At 42.6% G+C, this 14,918-nt stretch overlaps 1 protein-coding gene across 1 annotated transcript in view; it reads right to left on the reverse strand.

Moving 5' to 3' along the window:
* mxi1 (max interactor 1, dimerization protein) overlaps positions 1 to 14,918 on the reverse strand; it is a 62,294-nt gene extending 47,376 nt beyond the window's left edge. Inside the window, exon 1 of the mRNA XM_042485364.2 lies at positions 14,768 to 14,918. The gene's annotated coding sequence lies outside the window, so the exon portion shown is untranslated. The remainder of the gene's footprint in view (positions 1 to 14,767) is intronic.

The following is a 14,918-nucleotide window of genomic DNA, read 5'->3' on the forward strand; positions in this document are numbered from 1 at the left end:
TTTGCCTTTAAACAAATCAAACAAGCCATCCAAACATGTTGTTTCTTGTCTTGCTCGTACATTTCTGTGAAACTGCAACCAGCTCTTCTCTGACATTAACATATTTAGCTTTCTGCTTGTTCTGTGTGTGGTCAGGCCCATGAGACTTTGCTTCTCTAATCAGTTATTGGCGGTGTAAATCACCTAAACTGCAGTCATGAGGAAGTCCCACTGAGATGTGTAATGAAAGTGTTTTTTTTTCTGCTTTTATTGATTGATTCAGAGAACTGATGTATGTTATCAAGTGTTATTCATTTAATATAGATAGAAAATAAACAAGTAAAATTCATCAAATCATTTAACAGTGGTCATTGCTCATTTGCTTATATGTGAGCTTGACTATAAGCTATTACTTTATGATTTTGGTCATGGGTGTTCCCTTTATAATCTCTTTTCCAGCAACAGGTTTCGTATTCAAAGAAATGTTCATGATCTCACAGATGTCTGCCTTCTGCTGACATCTGTGAAATCCACCCACACAGCTGTTTCCACTTCTAATTGACAGTCATCTTCCTCATTCTCCTGTTGCACCTGTTTAGGTAGGACAACTTAGAGTTACATGACATCACATCATATCCATACAACTCCAGTTATAAAATATCACCTGTGTGAGTGTGCAGGACCTTTAACAGAATTACCATCACAGAATGGCAAGTCCATACTTCCTGCCCACTCTTAGATACTCTGCGCATCTGATAAAGCCCTTTATGAGCTGCTGAAGACCAAGTTTGTTTCCTTTAGTGGTTGCCCATGAATCACTGAAGGCTGAAGCACAACTGGGTGTTTATAGAGTATTTGATAACTGCACAGACACTGGTACAATCTCTATAAAAGCCAGTGTGTCCAGTGCCATGGGGGACACAACAGAGAAGCAGAAACGGAGGCACAAACACTAATTTGATCAGACTGTGTGTCACTAGGTGTAAATCTAATCCAATTAAAATGAATGGATGTTCACCTGAAGCCATACAATAAAATGATGAATGCCCATGGTCAGTAAGTTGTTTATCTTATCTGATTCATTGTCCTGCTGGCCCGTATTTCTTGGCAGCACCTTGTCTAATCTTATACCGACAGAGCAAAAATTTCTCAGCGTTGTGTTTTATAAGACAACTGAAGCACGTTATTTGAGTCTCGGAGCAAACCATTTTCTAACAAACAATGCTAATCTCTCACTTAGCTATCATTTACTTCCTTGTCTGTTAGCTCACTCGCGTCTCTGATGAGGCTCAGAGGGAGTAGAGCAGCGTAATAGCCAATGAATCATCTTAAAAGTGAGGGGGTGTGAACCGCGGCGGCCTCCTTACAACATCATTATCTAGAGCCAAACTCCCGCCCTGCACTCATCACCCTGACAGCTTAAACACTCCATTTAGTGCTCTTTTTGTGGAATGTGTGTGTGTGTGTGTGTGTGAGTGTGCGTGTATGTAGAAAGGGAGTGGAGGAGGGGTGAAGGGATGAGGGGCCTCAATTGAACTTAAATGTTGATAAAATGACATATGCATATACTCATACATACCAGACACATTCACACACCACATTGCCACAGATGCATACACACTAACACTCACGCACGCACGCATGCACGCACGCACACACACACACACACACACACACACACACACACACACACACACACACAGAGCCCTATATTGGCCCAAACAGACCCCTGCTCCCTAAACTCATGACAGCAGCAGCTAAATCCTTACCAGTCTAATACTTCAGTGTTGCTGTCAGCAAAATAAATACCACGAATTTGGTATTACAGGGTGCCTGGGTCACGCAAGTGTTGCTCAGGAAATGTATGTACTGTGTTTGTTGTGCTCAATCTCCAATCTGACATTTGGCAGAGTCCAAGAAAACGTACAAGTAGGATGAGAAAGATCGGAGAAGTTGCACACAGATAAAAGCTCAATAATGAAATTAGGGTTGAGGCTCCTACATGCTGTTTGTTATCCTCTTGGTAACCATGGAGATTAAGATCAAGTGTCACCACGATACACACACAGACACACACATCCATGAAAGTCTATCCTTATGAGTACCATTTACTGACAAAGTAATGGTACTGGCCTACACAAATTCCCATTAGACTACCATAGTCCTGACTCTAAACTAAACCATAACTAATGTCCAACCTGTACTGAGAAAAGAGCCATGGCAATGTGCAGAACAGCATCTCTCTTTAAACTTATGCTGATGATCTACAACTCAGATAAACCCTCATGAAGAGGGATAGCAGAAACACAGAGAAACACATAAACCATTCCTGGTCCTCAGCGAGATATCCTGTTTTTTTTTCTTCAATAAAAAAACCCCTGAAAATCTGAATGTAAGAAGGACAATCTACAGACAAGCTACGGAGCCAGATATGTGTTTGTAGAGGCCAGAGATGAGCTAAAGAGAGAGAGAATATCATCTTACTATGATTCATCAGGTAACCAGAATTCAGCTCAGAAGCAATGGAGTATAATCTCCAAGTATTTGTAGACTGGTAGCTGTTTGCATACAAGTAAGTTATAATAACTTCAATTTTCTGCTTTTGTGTTGTGTTTTTATTGTGAGGCACTTTGACCTGCATCCCTTGTATGAAAATGGCTCTATAAATAAAGTTAATTATTAATATTCTTATATAGACAAGGTGATATGTGTAAATTTTGTGTTAAACTCTTGCTCTCACTTGCTCTCACTCTCTGCTGCCTCAAAAAGACCAAAAGATATCTCAACTATTTCACTGGATTGAATTTGATAATCAGCAATGAGACTGTTTGGTTGATAATTCTGTTAGAGGTTTTACATATGAAATGTAAGAGCTCCTTTCATTAAAAGGGAAGTCAAGTGGCCAAGTAGAAACCACCTTAAACTTGACAAATAGACTGACTACTGTGAGCCACTTAGACATTAGTGTTCATGGGTCACAAGCAGCAACACCCAGGGCTGAAAAATAAAACCAGTGCCAAAAAATGGACACTCCAAATGCGAGTCAGTCCCCATGACCCTATGTTAAAATGCCCAACTTTACAGCAGAAATGAACATATTTAAAGGCTGGAACAAAAAAACCTGTTTGTGTCTCTTGTCTCTCTGGTTGTGTCTCTAATTCAACATTTACGACAACTGTATGGGGAGTTAATATGCTGTTACTCATCCGTTTACATTTTATTGAGGCTTAAAGTTATACAAACTTAACAGTGAGGCTGCTTTGAGTGACAGGCTGTCTGCGAGGCAACACCATCATCTATGAATCAAACCCACCCCTTGCTCCTACATAGCTCCAATCTCTCCTCCAAATAGAGAGAATCAGCACCTCCAAATCCGAGGCCATGGTTCTCAGCCGGAAAAGGGTGGAGTGCCCCCTCCAGATTGGGGATGAGATCCTGCCCCAAGTGGGGGACTTTAAGTATCTCGGGGTCTTGTTCACGAGTGAGGGAAGGATGGAGCGAGAGATTGACAGGCGGATCAGTGCAGCTTCTGCAGTAATGCGGACTCTGGACCGATCTGTCATGGTGAAGAGGGAGCTGAGCCGAAAGGCAAAGCTCCCGATTTACCGGTCGATCTTCGTTCCTACACTCACCTATGGTCACGAGCTTTGGGTAGTGACCAAAAGAACAAGATCGCGGGTACAACCGGAGTAGATCCGCTGCTCCTACGCATTGAGAAGAGCCAGATGAGGTGGCTTGGGCATCTAATTAGGGTGCCTCCCGGATGCCTCCCTGGTGAGGTGTTCAGGGCACGTCCCACTGGTAGGAGGCCCCGGGGAAGACCCAGGACACGCTGGGTCTCTCTCAGCTGGCCTGGGAAGGCCTCGGGATCCCCCAAGAAGAGCTGGACTAAGTGGCCGGGGAGAGGAAAGTCTGGGCTTCCCTGCTAAGGCTTCTGCCCCCGCCACCCGACTCCAGATAAGCGGAAGAAAATGGATGGATGGATGGATCTCCTCCAAATATGGTCACTTTCGGTTGAAAAAACAAGAAAAATTGACTTCAAAACAGCAGTCCATAAATAAATGAGTGACATCACTGTAGGCACATTTCCATTAGCCCTCAAACTACAATTGATATTGTGAATGTAAAAAAAAGCCTTATGGAAACATGTCAGTTTTGAAAATCACAAAAAAAATTACGCTTGCATGAGGTGATATTTCAGGTAATTCGATTCCATATATCACAAAACTGCAATGGAAACACTTTTTTCACTTCACAGCTTTTCACTGTTGGTAGGAACTGGCTCCTTTGGGCATGATGCAGCAGTGCCTGTTGCATCATCATCAAACAAGAGGTGTTATTGCATCACATAATTCTTTAAAATTTGAGCGGGGGTGCCCAGTAGCTCAGTTGGTAGAGCGGGCGTCCCATGTACAGAGGTCCTCGCCGCAGCAGCTGTGGGTTTCTGGCCTTGGCCCATTTCTGCATGTATTCCCCTGTCTCTACCCCTTTCACACTCATTCTGTCATTTAAACTTAACTTTAACATTTAACTTAAAAAAAAAAAATCTTAAAAAAAAAACATTTGAAAGTTTTAAATCCACTATTCCTCTGCGGAATCGTGGACTCTCACCTCCCAGAAATACCTCACACGTGGTTGCTCTCACGTTTAGGGGTTTGCCTTTTCATTCATAACATGCGTATAATGACAGCTAGTGCGGCAGCAGCAATAGAAATAAACCTGCTGATGTTTTGAACATCCATTGCCATACTTCTTGTAATGTTATCACGGGAGGAAAAGTGCATAACATCGCAAGAGAAGTCGCATAACATCACTTGATGGAAACACTGTAATCTCGCAATTGTATATTTTCAGTGAAAATCCACCTAGTGGCTAAGTCCATAATTAAATAAATATTTTTCTTAGTCAAGCAAATCATATAGTGAAAGCCACTGCCAAAGGTGCTAAAGAATTAGCCACCAAAATGGCATACCATGCAATGAAATACGTTATTTGACAGCCTATTTTCAAGTAATTTTTAAGTGCTTCATGTACATGAACCATATAAAATTTAACTAAGGTTATAGAAAATCTTTTGAGCCTAGCTGCACTGTCATTACACATTTGATGAAACTGCAAGAAAATTAACTCAACTCGAGTAGATGCCAATAACCATTTGCAAAATAATATAAAATGTACTTTCAGGCTAAGATACTGTCTATTCTCCCATTGACCCACAGTGAAAATAGGGTGACCTCAGCAGTTGGCTGTTTTTGGGTAAGTAGGTCCAGGATGGGCCTCCAGCGAGGAGGAGGCCCAGCCAAACAATAGCAGCCGAAGGGAAAGAGTGGTGGAGAGGGTCCTCCAACCTCTACAGCCAAAACTAGGTCTTCCATTCACTGAGCTCTTCTCCGCAGACAATGGGGCTGGATGGGGGCGAGTGGGTGAGTGAATGAGTGAGCAAATGAGTGAGTGAGGACTTTATAAGCATGTTGAGATCGCCGGTGCCAAGCGGGCACATGTTTAAATGTTTGAGGCGCGTGTGCACGTGTGTGCTCCACTTCCTTTTGGAGAGTCAATCTGCATAAACACAAACACTCATGCACACAAACACAGACAGACAGCCCCTATAGCCAAGCCTTGCACCCCAGTTTTGGGTCCTCCGCAATCTAAATATGTCTCCCTACTGAACATCTGTGCTTTATCAAAAGCAAACAGCTCTCCTCTATTCATCTCCCACTCTTATGGCCCCTGAATGGTGATTTGATGTGCATTGTTTGGCCCCATGGTCATGAACCCTGCTCTGTGATATTTTACTCCCAGGGAGGTTTTTTAAAAAAGTGGAATGAGCCTTTAGTAAACCGTTTCCATGGCTGATTACATGTCAGATGTCACTTTTTCCCACTATTTCATCCATTCTGCTTCTCGGGCAGACATTAAAATGAGTTACGGGTTAAGACGTGGCTGTCACCAGGGAGGCGTTTCTTTCTTCTATTTCTTTTTTTGCCTTTGCATCATGTTTGATATTCAGATGAACAAATCTTAATCAAGTGTCAGTTGAAAACGACTCTGGTGAGAAGTTATTGCTCTGTTGAATAATTCAAACATTATCTTTTAGTGGGGGTGTCTGGGCTTTTTTTTCCCTCAAAAAGTCTGGGCAGAGACAATGAGCTATGTGAACAATTTCAGCAAGTCAATCGGCAACTCCCAGGAAAACACAGCCTCTCACTGTGTGCCAGTGAGTTGGGAGAGACTGAGGAGAAGAAAGAAAAGAGTGAAAAGTTGATATTTCATACTGAGTGAGTGAGAGGAGGGGCAGAGTCAAACACAGCTGCAGAGGAGCCTCGATATGAGTTCTTTCTTTCTTTCTTTCTTTCTTTCTTGACTATGAGAGAGATGGGAAAAACTAAGAGATGGCAGAGAGGGGTGGGATCTCCTCCACCTTGAAGAAAATCTCTGTCCTTGTAGTTGTGTGTGTGTGTGAAGGGGTGTGTGGAAAAGAAACGGGGAAGCTATCCCCCTCCTTAGACAAAGGGCGCAGATGGCTGGCCCTCCTCAGCTTTGGGGTGGGGTGGTGCAAGCAGACGCCTGCGACGAAGCCGTGCCCTCCCATGGAGTTCATTTCAGTTCCCCACTGAAAGAGACGGCAGACAGGGGGGCCCTCCTTATAACAAGAAGGGCTCAGAGACCCCCACACACACACACACACATCAACGCCCCCTCACCACTGGCCCATGACCCTTGCTCCTCACCAGGTCACATGCACAGTTACGAAGGTGGGAGGAATGCCAAAGCAGAGGAGGGAGCGAGACAGAGAGCACAACCTGGCCACAAAAACAGGACGCTTTAAGAACTTGTCTAATCTTGCAAAGAAAGCAGATTGTGCTCAGTTTGTCATCTGGTTATAGGAGACACTAATCTCATTTTTTAAGTAAGATAAGAGCCAGACAAAAGGATTTAAACGTTCTGTAAAGTTCATTACTTCCACTGTCTTCAAGAAGTTCCTTATGAATGATTTTTTTGTGCAATTTCAGCTGTAAATTTGCTGATTGTGGTAAAAATGCAACCCAGTCTCACTGCCAACTTGTCAAATAATGATGCTGTGTCAGTAGCCCTCATCGTCAGATACATATGCACAGAGGCACCCTTAACCAGCATTATGAGATGCATGGGGCAGCAGTATTTTTTGACATTCAGAGCCTCCTGCAGAATAAAGAGCAAGAAAGTCCACATAAGTCAGGTATGAGGGGAGGCAGACAGGTAAAGTAAAGGCCAGACTTTCACCTGGAAGACTACTGTTTTTTTCCTCATGTGAAACCAAATGTAAATCGTGATATTTTAATGACAACGTAGTGTGCTAGTACACATAGCATAGTATTGTAGTGATGTAGGCCATGTGACATCACATTATAATGGAAACAAACATACTTATTTTAAGTTAAATTGTGTTTTTTTTCTCTAAAACTAACCCCATGCTTCTGTTGGCTAAACCTAAGGGAGTAAACCTAAAAACATAGGGTGTTTTTTATTTTTTACCAGTGTTATAGTGTTTTTTAAAAGACTGTATGCATTTAACAAACAGCATCTATACATTTCCTGTGACAATATAAGTTTTTTTTTGACACAATGCATGTAACAAGTCTGAAGTTATACACCATCTCTGAATTTCCAAAACTGACGCAGGAGGGGTACCTCAGAGTCATAGTTTGACGTTGAGGACCACTGACTAAGCGTCACGATTTGACGAGTTTGGAGTGAAGATGACAGCTAAACCTCAACAAGAAATGGTGTTGTGTCACAAGGTGACTTGATCTATTTAGTGTGTAAAATGATGGTAAATGCACCGATTCATTTTGGTGCAGAGAGTTACATGAGACGATTAATAGGCCTATTACTCTCATGTTCATACACTAAATATGAGGTTAGAAGCAAGTTATGTTAAAGCAACATTATGCAACTTTTAGCTGATTGCTGGGTCTCATTCCCACATTCGCATTCACATTCATTCCCCGTCAAATACCAGCGTTTTAAGTTGGTGCTTCAGTCCAACCACTAACCAAACGCATCGATATTTGATGACCTGGGAATGAGACTCAGTCAGCTAAAAGTTGCATAATTTTGCTTTAGCTTAACTGCCCAGGCCCAGAAATATTTCCAGCACAACCAGAAAACCACAAATTACCGTTTTTACATTTAGATAGGGCTTCTTTTTTTTTTTAGGATTAAACAAACAAGATAAAACATGTTAATAAATGAGCTTCAAAGGTGCTGCTGGTAGACTAATTTATTTTTAACTTTGAACAGAGCCAGGCCAGCTGTCTCACCCTGCATCCTGTCTTTATGATCAGCTAAGCTAACAAACATAAGAACTGTGGTACGTTTTTAAAGAGACATCACTGCTTTCCCAGAGGGGATAGAGGCAAGAAAAGCAGTAGTTTTTTGTTGTTGTTTTTTTACGGAGATATTGCTGTGCTTTCAGCTTGGATAGTGGCATGAAAATTGATGTTTTTTTACAGATACATCACTGCTTTTTCTGCCGGGATAGTGGCACAAAAAGGGGTCCAGCTTCATATCAAACTCTCGGCATCAAAGTAAATAAGCATATACGAAAATGTTGAATCATTTCATATAAAAAGGCCAAATAGTTCAGTAAATCAAGGGAGGAAATCGTGAAATTGTTAATAAAACATGCCAAAAACATCAACAAAGAGGAACCGCATCCAAAGGTGAAAGAGGAAAGATAGAAGAGGAGGGATGGAAGAAGTTAGACATTGACCCAAAATGATCGGTCCACTTATCTCAAACATTTGTTATCTTTGAAGGAGGCAGGTTGTTCGTGTGCTCGTGTTCATGCCACAATCATCCCTCCTTCACATGACCCAGAGTACTCTGATGCCTTGGTTTGTTAATTTAACCCCCTTTAGATAGCTTGTTCTTGTTTCAGGAAAGATCTCCCAGGTCGGCCAGGATAACACGGTCAAACTGTTTCAGTGTGGCTGATTAGCGGTGATCCGATCGCGCTCATGTTTAGGCTACACCAAAACATGTCAACATACATCGTCTACTTTCCCTAAGCGGAGTTTGATTAAGGACAGCATTCGATGAGGGATAATCTGCAGGTGATTATCTGTGGTAGATAGGGGAAGAGCACAGTTGAGGCACATTCATAATTCCTATGTAATACACAGCACTTAGTCCCTTTGACCCAATGACCCACATCCTGTCTTGTAGAAGGGGGAGCCTATATTGTGATACTGAAAGGCTTACAATGGCTTATCTGGAGGGACCTCAGGCACAGTGAGGCGCTTGTCAGCCCACTCCTGATCCAGGGGGGATTTGGCCACAATGTGCGCATTATAATGGGCAGTGGGACGTATGTAGGCGCTCTGGCAGCTGTCCCACACACTGTACAGAACGTATAGTAGTTTGTATGTGTGTGTGTGTGTACTAATGGAGGAAGAAAGGGAGGGAGGGGACTCTGTTTGCAAGTCTAAGTGTGTGTGCGTAATAAAGACGGAGAAGGCGGTAGAATATATTGTCTGCCAGTCAAAGGGGGCATGTGTTGTATGGCACACACTGCATAAATGTGTGCCTGTGGGCATCTGCGTAAGTACATGCACATGTGAAATGTAAGGAAGAGGGAGAAATGCTGAGCCTTAAGTGTGCTTGTGTGTTTTCGGAGAACATGTCTGAAAGCTTAAGTGTATTTCTGGACTTTGTGTGTGTGTGTGTGTGTGTGTGTGTGTGTGTGTGTGTGTGTGTGTGTGTGTGTGTGTGTGTGTGTGTGTATGTGTGAGTTCAAACACGTGTGATGCTTGTTTAAACCAGTTCCTGCTGAGGCGAAAGGAGGACATGCACACATATATGAAACATTGATGCATATGCACACTCAGAATGTTTGCAGTTCTGGGTATGTATTATACAGTATGTGTGCATTAGTGTGTCTTTGTGTGCATGTGTGTGTGTTGTAGAGTGAGCGAGGGATAAAGGGCGGATTGTTGTCAAGGCTGTGCGCATGAAAACATTGTGTGTAATTGGAAAGAGGGAGCAGAAGTTTGTAAGAAAAGGTTTTGTGTTGCAGATGTACAGTGTGTGTGTGTGTGTGTGTGTGTGTGTGTGTGTGTGTGTGTGTGTGTGGAGTCCCAGAGTGTAGCGTTACAGTGAGTAGGGGTGGAGCCCTCGTTAGTAGCCAGTGAATGGAGGTCAGTGTGACTCCTGAATAGTAGGAACAGAGAGGAAAACATGACAGACAGAGGATGAATCAACAACTCCTCGCCTCTCTCTCTCTCTCTCTCCCTCTCCCTCTCTCCATCTCTCTCTCTCTCTCTCTCTTCCTTCCCCCTCTCGACTCTTTGCTCCCTCCATCTCCAGCCACAGCAAAGAAGACTTGAACTGCCTTGTAACCAGTAGTGGAGGACTGTGTAGCTTTTAAATGTGTGACTGGGCCTAACTTTATGAATGCCAAACAGGATAAAAGTCTAAGAAAAAATATATAAAACCTACATGAAGTTGCCAAAAGAAAATGTAGGCATTGTACATTTCTACAAATTACGTATATGTTACATTTGCACATTTCGTATCATATCAATGTTTCTAAAGTGACGTAGTATTTGAGCTGACTTTGACATCAAGACTTGTAGGGAATGGTGGATAGCGTGACACCAAGGCGAGACGCCTGCCAAGCTGCAGACCGCTGTCCAAGCACAGCACACAACGCTGGTTCTCAGCGACTCATGGCTCTGCTTCCAACGGCTTTTTAGCCCCCAAATGTGGGCGTTTTATATTTCTAGCCAAAATAGTGCCTCAAAAAGCGATTGTGTTTTACTAGGATTATTTTGAGTGTTTGAGTGGAGACAGTGGCAATGAAAGTGATTGTTTTTTAATAAGATCTTCATTTCCAGCGGGGATAGTAGCAAGAAAAGAGACTGTACAGAGACATCGCTGTGTTTCCTTATGGGATGGTGGCACGAATGTGGTAGGTTTTTAAAAAGACATCACTGCGTTCCCAGTGGGGATAGAGGCAAGAAAAGTTTTTTGTTTTTTTTCTAACAGGGATATTGCTGTGTGTTCAGCTTGGATAGTAGCCTGAAAATTGGCGTTTTTTTTACAGATACATCACTGCCTTTTCTGCCGGGATAGTGGCACCAAAGGAGTTGTTATTTGCCTAGACAGTGCTTTGTTCCCAGCGTGCCCCCAAAACCAAGTACTGAAACATGAATACATTGGACATGATCGTTTTGTGCCAAAACCTAACTACAGGTTTTTTCAGTGATTTGGTCGAAAATCATCAAATGTTGTAAAATATCATGAATCAGAAAGAGATCTTTACCCTAATTAACTTCTATAATACAGCTGGACATTTTCACAAGCAACTTACAGTTTACAAAAGTGTAGAGATGGAAGAATAAACTATAAATGGAAATGAAAACTCAAAAGTCATCACTACAGGATCAGTACACGCCTGTGATATTTAAACTCTGGGCTGTACGGCTAAACTGGCTAAGGCTAAAAAAATTCAAGGTGATCAACAAGGACATAATCGAAATCTGACTCTTTAACCCCTTTCAGGCCACAGCAGTGACCCACTACTGACACTTGTGTGCCTGGGTCAACATCCAAGCTGACCCATAACTGTGCGGCACACCTGTGTGTAATGTGGGTCACACACTGTTCAGCTCTGGTGTGAAAGGGTTAACAGATGTAGGGGAACGGTCAAATGTGGGCTGAAGGCTTGTGCATGATCCCACATCAAACACTGCGTTATTGTGTGAAAGTGCTGCTTGTCTCATCAGCGAATGGAGATGATTTCCCCTGTGGGAAGCATGAAATTGGGCAAATTCTGCCAGCAAATGTGATTACAAAAAAAAAAAAAAATCCATATTAAATCCTCAATAAATGTGACATTAATTATTCCTGTAATTTATTTTTTTGAAGCAATGTTTAATCTTCAGCTGCCATTCTTCCTATGTATATTGTCATTGTGATGACGGCCTTAATATTTCTTGCATCAGCATTGCGATAATAAACATGCAAATGCACTGGAGGAGGTAAATTGATTCTGATGCATTAATATTTGAGTGTTAGCCTGTCAAAGGCGATATTTTGTATTTGAAAAGTAACAGTCAAAAAAAAACATTTTGGTAAACTGCTCTAGCTGTTACTTGCTTTAGAGGCACATATCTTTTGAATGATGCATTTAAAAGTGCAAGTTTTCAAAACCAAATGTTAACCATTCCTCATTTTTCTGCCTCTCCTCTGCCTTGTCTGTTTTATTTCTATACCACACTCCATCATGACGCCTCTCACATCGCAAGCAGGAGCTCGAATTCCTCGAGAGCTTGAAGATATGACCGAGCAGAAAGTTAACCCCGATCCATACTCTCCCCTCTGCAGCTCTTCTCCACGTCTCACATCCCTCCTCTGTCTGCTACACCTCTCCTCCCCTGTGCCCTTCATCGCCTCCATCCACCTCTCCCTCCTTTCTTTTCCCCTTTCTCGCCTCAGCAGAGAGACAGTCACTGGGGACTTGCATTTCTGTCTCTCCTCCCTCCTCCCTTCAGAATCCCCCCACTGTTGTTGTTGTTGTTGCCCTCCAAATCTCTGCTGGCAGACTATGGAGAGAGCAAGAGAGGCAGACAGAAAGAAATAGACTTCTGCCTCCCCCCTCCTAAACCATCCTCACCTCACCATCCCCCCGCTGTTGTTGTTGTTGTCGCCCCTTCAAATCTCTACTGGCAGGCAATAGAAAGATAGAGAGAGGGAGATGGAGAGGGGAGGTAGGAAGGAGAGAGAGGTTTGGGAGTTTTCTCAACAGGGGGATAGTTCTCAGAGCGGCAGGAAATTACCCATGTTGTTTTTCGGTAATCCTTTTTTAATATCAGGTTTTGGGACAAGGAGGGGAGGGGGTGGGAGAGGATAAGAAGGCAGGAGTGGAGAGAGAGGGAGAAGGAAGGAGACAAAAGAGGGATCCAGGCCAGACAAAACGATTGGTGGCTCCCAGGGGGACGATATAGTGTCTGTGTGTACATAACACACATCTCAAGTGCTGGAAATGAATAGCATTATGAGACTCACACAGTATGTCTGTGCTGCCCAGTTATATTGTTGGTATCCATCAAAATGAATGACATGAATGAGCTAGTTTTTCTTTTTGGGGAGACTTTCTCCTCATTATTATTATTATCTTTTTTTCCATTACAAACCCTCTTTACTTAAAGCTTTGGTTACAACAAACTCCTGAATGAAATACGGCCCAGTATGAGTCCAAATAATGAAAATCTATTCATTGGGATGGCTTAAGTTGTAAACTTATTATTATTTCCTCTTTGGCAATAACATTTGAGCCAAAAGTTGTATTTCCTGTTATTTGTGATGTTGGACTTCTTTAAATAGTTGGAAGCATGACTCAGCGAATGCTAAATGCTGTTGGGTCTATGTCTGAATAACATGTCTCTACAGCTTCCCTCAGCTGTGTGAAAGGCTTTAGCATCTTTCAGCTTGATGTTTTGATTTTACGACCTGCAACTTTGCTGTTTGGCTCAGTCTCGCCGCTCTTAACAACCTCTTAAAAGATACCTGCCAAGCACCAAACAGCAGACGCACAAAGTGCCAGCTATTTGCTAATACTCTTGCCAAAAAACACATCATAAAGTGATAATGTGTCAGTGTTGTTTATAACCTGTTGTGCTCCGACTGTGGCTACTTGAACTTGTCAAGACTTTCTTTATACACTTTGAAGAATTTTTTTTCGCAACTTTCAAAAAGTCAAAATGTGCCTTTAAAGGCACACTTCACTTCATACTTCAAAGCTAGATAAGTGTGGGCTTGCAGTGATAAGGAGGAGAAGGATCTGCCTGCATTCTCAGCCATTAATCAGTGTCACTTATAGAAATCAAAGCCTCCCATCAGTGTCCCATTGTAGATGGTGTCTGACACAAAGGAGGAGGGTCAGCCCACAAGACACAGCTCCCAGTAGCCTGGTTGTACCTTATTGACCCTCTTTATGGCAGATGCACCCTTTTCGTAAGGGAATAAGGCGTCTGTCTACCCCCCCTTTTTTTCAGTAGGGTGTGGCAGGATGGAAAAAGAGAGAAAAGAAAACTATACAGTCTGTCTATTAAGGCATAGTCAGAAAACATGTACACCCTCTTTTAAGAATGCCTTGTGACCCTGGTATGTAGCGCAGGGGTGACACATACTCCATGCAACACACACACACACACACACACACACACACACACACACACACACACACACACACCTTATTTTCCCAACAATTGCTGCAATTCCTGGGGGTCAGGGTAGGAGGGGAGAAAATGGGTGTTTCACTCAACTGAGTTCAACACAGGCCAAAACAGGACACGGACGTGAATTCCAGTTCATCTAATTAACCCTGCGGGCTCCCTGGTTTGAAAATCTGCTGCCTAACAACTAGGTGTAGCTTTGACTTTTTGCCTCAGGGCAGCAGTGTCTGTTATATTGTACCTAAATACATCCCAGTTGTGTCTAGATCTAGTTTATCTACTGTTTGTCTCACTGACCACACAGAATATGCATCTTGAGCGATCACACCAATTTTTCTGTCATATGCTCTTTATTGATTTTATGAGAAAGAAAACTAAACTTAAAATAAGAAAGAAGGCACATTTAGCTCAGACAGGCAGCCTGAAAAAGCAGTCTGATCATATTTTGTGTCTCGCTTTCAGTGATTTCTGTTAATTTTGGTTTGATCTAACCAATCTCAGCACATCTACAGTGAGTGCATTACAAGGAGCCAGGATTTAGAGAGGAAGAATTAACCAATACTCACAAGATAATTAATTCTGTGGATGTTCGGTGAAGTTATGATCCATAAGATTGTAGTCCTGGTTGATGTCTTACAGCAGACAGTTTGACTTGTCACAGCAGGAAAAGCACAGGTGTCACTAATAACAGTAACGATGGCTCGGTTATATTCAAGC

This window comes from Plectropomus leopardus, chromosome 3 (genome assembly GCF_026936395.1).
Source record: "Plectropomus leopardus strain MGB_pleo_1.0 chromosome 3, ASM2693639v1, whole genome shotgun sequence".
Lineage (NCBI taxonomy): Eukaryota > Metazoa > Chordata > Actinopteri > Perciformes > Serranidae > Plectropomus > Plectropomus leopardus.